Source organism: Schistocerca piceifrons, chromosome 1, assembly GCF_021461385.2.
Source record: "Schistocerca piceifrons isolate TAMUIC-IGC-003096 chromosome 1, iqSchPice1.1, whole genome shotgun sequence".
In the NCBI taxonomy this organism is placed as follows: Eukaryota; Metazoa; Arthropoda; class Insecta; order Orthoptera; family Acrididae; genus Schistocerca; species Schistocerca piceifrons.
In genome coordinates, this window is record NC_060138.1 from 466,318,669 (window position 1) to 466,325,199 (window position 6,531).

The window sequence follows — 6,531 nt, forward strand, 5'->3', positions numbered from 1 at the left end:
AATAGAAAATTGAATAAAAATGAAGCACTATTAAACACTCATTTCTTGAACTTATATAATCTATTCTATAAATTAAAAGAGAGTCGAAAGTAGGACAACATCTGTATCTTAATGCTTTGGCAGTTATTTTACATCCCTTTTTGCGTCACATATAAAAATAGACTAGATTTTGTCTTTATAATTACTAATAATGAATTAATTACTATTCAAAAACAAAACAAAACTGCTACAATTACAATTTCAGAAAATAAACCACCCAGAAAATTGTTTTTATAACAATTTTATTTGACATTTCCGTGGTTTGAGCGAAGAAATATTTATTGCCACGGGAGCCGAGTTTAGCAACAGTGCTACGTTCTGTCCGCATGACAGCCACGTTCGACAGTCCCTTTCACCAGCATTCGACCTTTATTAGTGTTTTATCTTCCTTAATTTGTGGAAACTGTCTTCACTGGTATTTACAAAATATTTTTAATTTTCGGTGTTTGCATGTGTATCGCTTAACCTATACTTTCAAATTATCCAAATGCTCTTCGGCTTGAAAGCAAGAGTTTCGGTAACTAGTCTGTTGTATCGGCATCGTCTGTATTTTGTTCCAAAACAAGCTGCACGTTTTTCAAGATATGATACAGATGTGTCAGTTGAGTCCTTTCTTCACTGGAAATTAAAAGGTACATGAAACAGTGTGATACATGCGAGGGTTGCTTTCTATTTAATTAGTCCTATGAAATACTTTCGAGCACTCTGACTGAAACGTTCTCGCCACAGTCTTTATTCGACAGAAGTCGGCAAAAATCTGAAACACAAGATGATCCCTCTCGCTGACGTTTGATGTCCTAAAATTCTGTAGCGAAGTAGAAGCAAACTGCTGAAAGGGAGCGATCTGTGAAGGCTGGAGCTGTGTGAACCATGGACACTATTAACACACAAACCATGTTAGCGATGGATGGCTTTTCGGTAGCTGGGTTGGGTTGTTTTGGGGGAAGAGACCAAACTGCGAGGTCATCGGTCTCATCGGTTTAGAGATGGACGGGGAAGGAGATCGGCCGTGCCCTTTCAAAGGAACCATCCCGCCATTTACCTGGAGCGATTTAGGGAAATCACCAAAACCTAAATAAGGATGGCCGGACGCGGGGTTGAACCGTCGTCCTCCCGAATGCGATTCCAGTGTGCTAACCACTGCGCCACCTCGCTCGGTTTTCGGTAGTAGTCGCTTCTTTGTGGTGCAGCATTGACGGTATAATACTGTGACAAGATTATTGTGCGGTCCGAGGAGAAGTCTTCTTCTCGTATGTACGAGACAGGAACTGCGACGGGTAGGAGAGCTTGCGTACCTATCTCTGTCAGTTCTTGAACAGTATTTCTTTTTAGAATGAGATTTTCACTCTGCAGCGGAGTGTGCGCTGATACGAAACTTCCTGGCAGATTAAAACTGTCTGCTGGGCCGAGACTCGAACTCGGGACCTTTGCCTTTCGCGGGCAAGTGCTCTACCAACTGAGCTACCTAAGCACGACTCACGCCCAGTCCTCGGAGCTTTACTTCTGCCAGTACCTCGTCTTCTACATTTCAAACTTTACAGAAGCTCTTCTACGAATCTTGCACAACCAGCACTCCTGAAAGAAAGGATATTGCGGAGACATGGCTTAGCCACAGCCTGGGAGATGTTTCCAGAATGAGATTTTCACTCTGCAGCGGAGTGTGCGCTGATATGGAACTTCCTGGCAGGAGGGCTCCTGTAAAGTTTGGAAGGTACGAGACGAGGTACTGGCAGAAGTAAAGCCGTGAGGACGGGGCGTGAGTCGTGCTTGGGTAGCTCAGTTGGTAGAGCACTTGCCCGCGAAAGGCAAAGGTCCCGAGTTCGAGTCTCGGCCCGGCACACAGTTTTAATCTTCCAGGAAGTTCCAGTATCTCTTTTTCTTTTTTTTTGATCGCCTTTTGCGACCTCTCTATGCCTGTTCCCCTGGCAGGGGAATATTTCGCCAAACCGTCGGCAGGGCCCTAAGGTGACGATACTACACTGATAGCACACAGGACAGTTGGCAGCAACATATAATCATTGCGTGTTGCTCTACGGTAGAAGATCGACGGAACGAGTTACGCTAGTCGAGTAAATAAACGAACCGAAAGCTCGTTGGACGCCAGTCGTGTAACGGTAGTAAGCAAACTGTTGGCTCTCAGGAGGCACAGAACATAAGCAGTGTGTGTGTGTGTGTGTGTGTGTGTGTGTGTGTGTGTGTGTGTGTTTTCGGCTAGACACACAAACGGAGACGGGAAGTGTGCGCCGGTCCATCGATCGGCCGCCTCTGGTGGCGGCTTCGGCTACCTTGCCAGCGGTTCGGAAAATTGGGATCCGGCCGCAGCCGCGGGCCCTGACAGGGTCGTATCGCGCGCCAGTTTGTCGTGCAATCAGACGGGAGCCGCCAGATAAGCCGACAAACAGCGGCAGCGGTTATAGCGCCGCCCGCGATAAGCATCGGGCCGAATGTGTGCGTATTACCGCTGGGGGTACACAATAATTGGCAGCCGGCTAACGCGGTTATTGAATTCCGCAAGTCAGGTGGGCGAGTACGGAAGTACTGCTGATAGCGGAAACACCATGAGCGTTGCGCCGACGGCACGTTGACGTAAGGAGAGCATTTGTCTAATAACATGTTCTCGCCTTATTTACCGTACCTCGAGCGCTGAAAGGGCTCCGTTGTTTCACGTCTTCAACTCCGAGTAGAATTATCGTAACCTGTCCCTAACTGAAATGTCGATGATGTATGTAAGTTCCGCGCAGTACAGTCATGTCTCGCTTGTGCTCGTGTCGTGACAATACAGGCAACTTTTAGGCGGAGCGCTGTTGCTCTTGTATCTGCGCAATAAGCCTCTCCCCGATGTTATTCAATCTGTATATTGAGCAATCAGTAAAGGAAACAAAAGAAAAATTCGGAGTAGGTATTAAATTCCATGGACAAGAAATAAAAACTTTGAGGTTCGCCGATGACATTGTAATTCTGTCAGAGACAACAAAGAACTTGGAAGAGCAGTTGAACGGAATGGACAGTGTGTTGAAAGGAGGATATAAGATGGACATCAACAAAAGCAAAACTAGGATCATGGAATGTATTCGAATTAAGTCGAGTGATTCTGAGGGAAATAGATTAGGAAATGAGACACTTAAAGTAGCAAAGGAGTTTTGCTATTTGGGGTGCAAAATAACTGATGATGGTCGAAGTAGAGAAGATATAAAATGTAGACTGGCAATGGCATGGAAAGCGTTTCTGAAGAAGAGGAATTTGTTAACATCAAGTATAGATTTAAGTCAGGAAATCGTTTCTGAAAGTATTTGTATGGAGTGTAGCCATGTATCGAAGTGAAACATGGACGATAAATAGTCTGGACAAGAAGAGAATAGAAGCTTTCGAAATGTGGTGCTACAGAAGAATGCTGAAGATTAGATGGGTAGATCACATAACTAATGAGGAGGTATTGAACAGAATAGGGGAGAAGAGGAGTTTGTGGCACAGCTTGACAAGAAGGAGGGACCGGTTGGTAGGGCATGTTCTGAGGCATCAAGGGATCACAAATTTAGCATTGGAGGGCAGTGTGGAAGGTAAAAATCGTAGAGGGAGACCAAGAGATGAATGCACTAAGCAGATTCAGAAAGATGTAGGTTGCAGTAGGTACTGGGAGATGAAGAACCTCGCACAGGATAGACTAGCATGGAGAGCGGTATCAAACCAGTCTCAGGACTGAAGACCACAACTACAACAAGCAGCCTATAGGACGAATCAGTCCAAATGAAATTATTCATCGTTAGTGTTCCACTTGTATTTCTTACGTTGGTTCACTCCTCTCAACTCTTCAGCAGGACATGGAGAACCGGAAGTCTTTTGTTTCCAAAATATGAGTCGAAATTTCTTAAAAGTATTTCATATTCTATACGATAACACGTATCGGTTTTCTCCAGGTTCGTGCTAACTGAAGGCAGCAATTACCGGAACTAACCATTTGCACATTTAGCACACCACCGAAAGTGAAAGTGATCGTAATAAGGTCTGAGCTTCATTTTTATTAATGCTGCCCTATCTTCCTCAAGAACCAACTACCTACTATTTTCATTCCGTTACATTTCAGTACCGTAACCTATCCGAATTGACCTTTCTGAAGTCCTCACTTCTGAGTCTAATAAAATTAATTTAATGTGGCTGTCGCAAACCGTAAAGTTAAATGCGTCTAGTCTTTGAAGGTTCTAGATTGGGTATTTTGTACTCAGGCGACGTCTTCAGACATGTGTAGGAGACAAGTGTTTGTGAACTGATTATGTTCCTGTATCAACGCTGACGGCGCTACCCCGGAAAAAAACACATCATCCTTTCTGACGTCTGTAATGTGCATTTTTCTTCTTATGGAGTTACATGAAACCGGTGGTGTACAGAATCCCAGTGGAAACTGAAGAAGTACACGTTGGTAGCGTCATAACTGCTTGTCACATTGTACAGAATTACAGGGATGTTTGAGTGACGATATTTTATGCGGCATTGTAACGCATTCACGATGACGAGCGTCGCTATAAAGTTGACGTGAGCTTAAGTTGTTGCTGCAAGGCGAATATTGCTTGTGTCAATAAAAAACTAAAAATACACACGCCAAAAAATGTTTTGCATCACCTCGGTTCCGAGAGCTCCAGAACCTGTACAGAAAATTGGAATAGAGATCAACATAAACATCATTTCCGCCCTTTGTATTGCTCATGAAAACCACACATTGCATGTTGTACCACCATACAGCGAGACCTTCAGAGACTGTGATCCAGATTGCTGTACAGACCGGTACCTCTAACACCCAGTAGCACGTCCTCTTGCATTGATGCAGGCCTGTATTCGTCGTTGCATACTATCCACAAGTTCATCAAGGCACTGTTGGTCCAGATTCTCCCACTCCTCAACGGGAATTCGGCGTGGATCATTCAGATTGGTTGGTGGGTCACGTAGTCCATAAAAAACCCTTTTCAGTATATTCCAGGCATGTTCGATACGGTTCGTGACATGCTGGCCACTCTAGTGGGGCGATGTCGCTATCGTGAAGGAAGTCATTCACAAGATGTGCACGATGGGGGCTCGAATTGTCGTCTATGAAGGCGAATGCCCCCCCAATATGCTGCCTATATGGTTGCACTATCCGTCCGAGGATGGCATTCACGTATCGCACAGCCATTACGGTGCCTCCCATGGCCACCAGCGGTGTACGTTGGCCGCACATAATGCCACCTCAAAACATCAGGGAATCTCCACCTTGTTGCACTCACGGAACAATGTGTCTAAGGCGTTCAGCCTGACCGGGTTGCCTCCAAACACGTCTCCGACGATTGTCTGGTTGAAGGCATATGCGACACTCACCGGTGAAGATAACGTGATGTTAATGCTGAGCAATCCATTCGACATGTTCTTGGCCCATCTGCGTAGTGTCGTGGTTGGATCTCGCCATTGACGTCGGGAGTGAAGTTGCGCATCATAGAGCCTATTGGGCACAGTTTGAGTCGTAACACGACGTCCTGTGGCTGCACGAAAAGCATTACTCAACATGGTGGCGTTGCTGTCAGGGTTCCTCCGAGCCATAATCCGTAGGTAGCGGTCATCCACTGCAATAGTAGCCCTTGGGCGGCCTGAGCGAGCCATGACATCGACGTTTCCTGTCTCTCTGTATCTTCTCCGAACAACATCGCTTTGGTTCACTGCGAGACGCCCGGCGTTGGGGTGACTCGACATGGCATAGACTCAACAAGTCATTGAAAGTCCTCTGCAGAAATATTGAGCCATGCTGTTTCTACAGCCGTCCAAAATTTCGAAAATCGTGCCGGTGCACGATTTTGTGCTCGAACTGGCCTATCGATTATGTCCCACAAATGTTTGACAGGATTCACGTCGGGCGATGTGGGTGGCCAAATCATTGACTCGAATTGTCCAGGATGTTTTTCAAACCAAACACGAAAAATTGTGGTCCGGTGATATGGCGCCTTGTCATTCGTAAAAATTTGATGGTTGTTTGGGTACTCGAAGTCTATGAATGGCTGCAATAGTCTCAAAGTAGCCAAGTAGCCGAACATAACTATTTCCAGTGAATGATCCGTTCGATTGATGTACCCAGTGCATTCCACATAAACAGAGTAAATACAGCGCACACCATTATGGAGCCACCATCAGCTTGCACAGTGCTCGTTGACAACTTAGGTCCATGGATTGTGTGGTCTCTGCCACACTCGAAACCAACCATCTGCTCTTGCTAACTGAAATCTGTGCTCATCTGACCACGCCACGGTTTTCCAGTCGCATAGGATCTAGCCGATATGGTCACGAACCCAGACTGCAGGCGATGTCTTGCAGTTAGCAAAGTCACTCGTGTCGGTCGTCTGGCGCAATAGCCCATTAACGCCGAATTTCGTAGCCCTGTCGTACCGGATACGATGGTCGTACGTCCCACATTGATTTCTGCGGTTACTTCACATAGCGTTGCCTGTCCATTAGCACTAACAACCGCTCTCGGTTGTG

The 6,531-nt window shown here is 45.8% G+C and overlaps 2 non-coding genes across 2 annotated transcripts; one reads left to right on the forward strand and one right to left on the reverse strand.

Moving 5' to 3' along the window:
• Positions 1 to 1,436: 1,436 nt before the first annotated feature.
• Positions 1,437 to 1,511, reverse strand: Trnas-cga. Its single transcript has one exon. It is a non-coding gene; the product is annotated as a tRNA-Ser (tRNA).
• Positions 1,512 to 1,803: 292 nt separating this feature from the next.
• Positions 1,804 to 1,878, forward strand: Trnas-cga. The gene has a single exon. It is a non-coding gene; the product is annotated as a tRNA-Ser (tRNA).
• Positions 1,879 to 6,531: the final 4,653 nt, after the last annotated feature.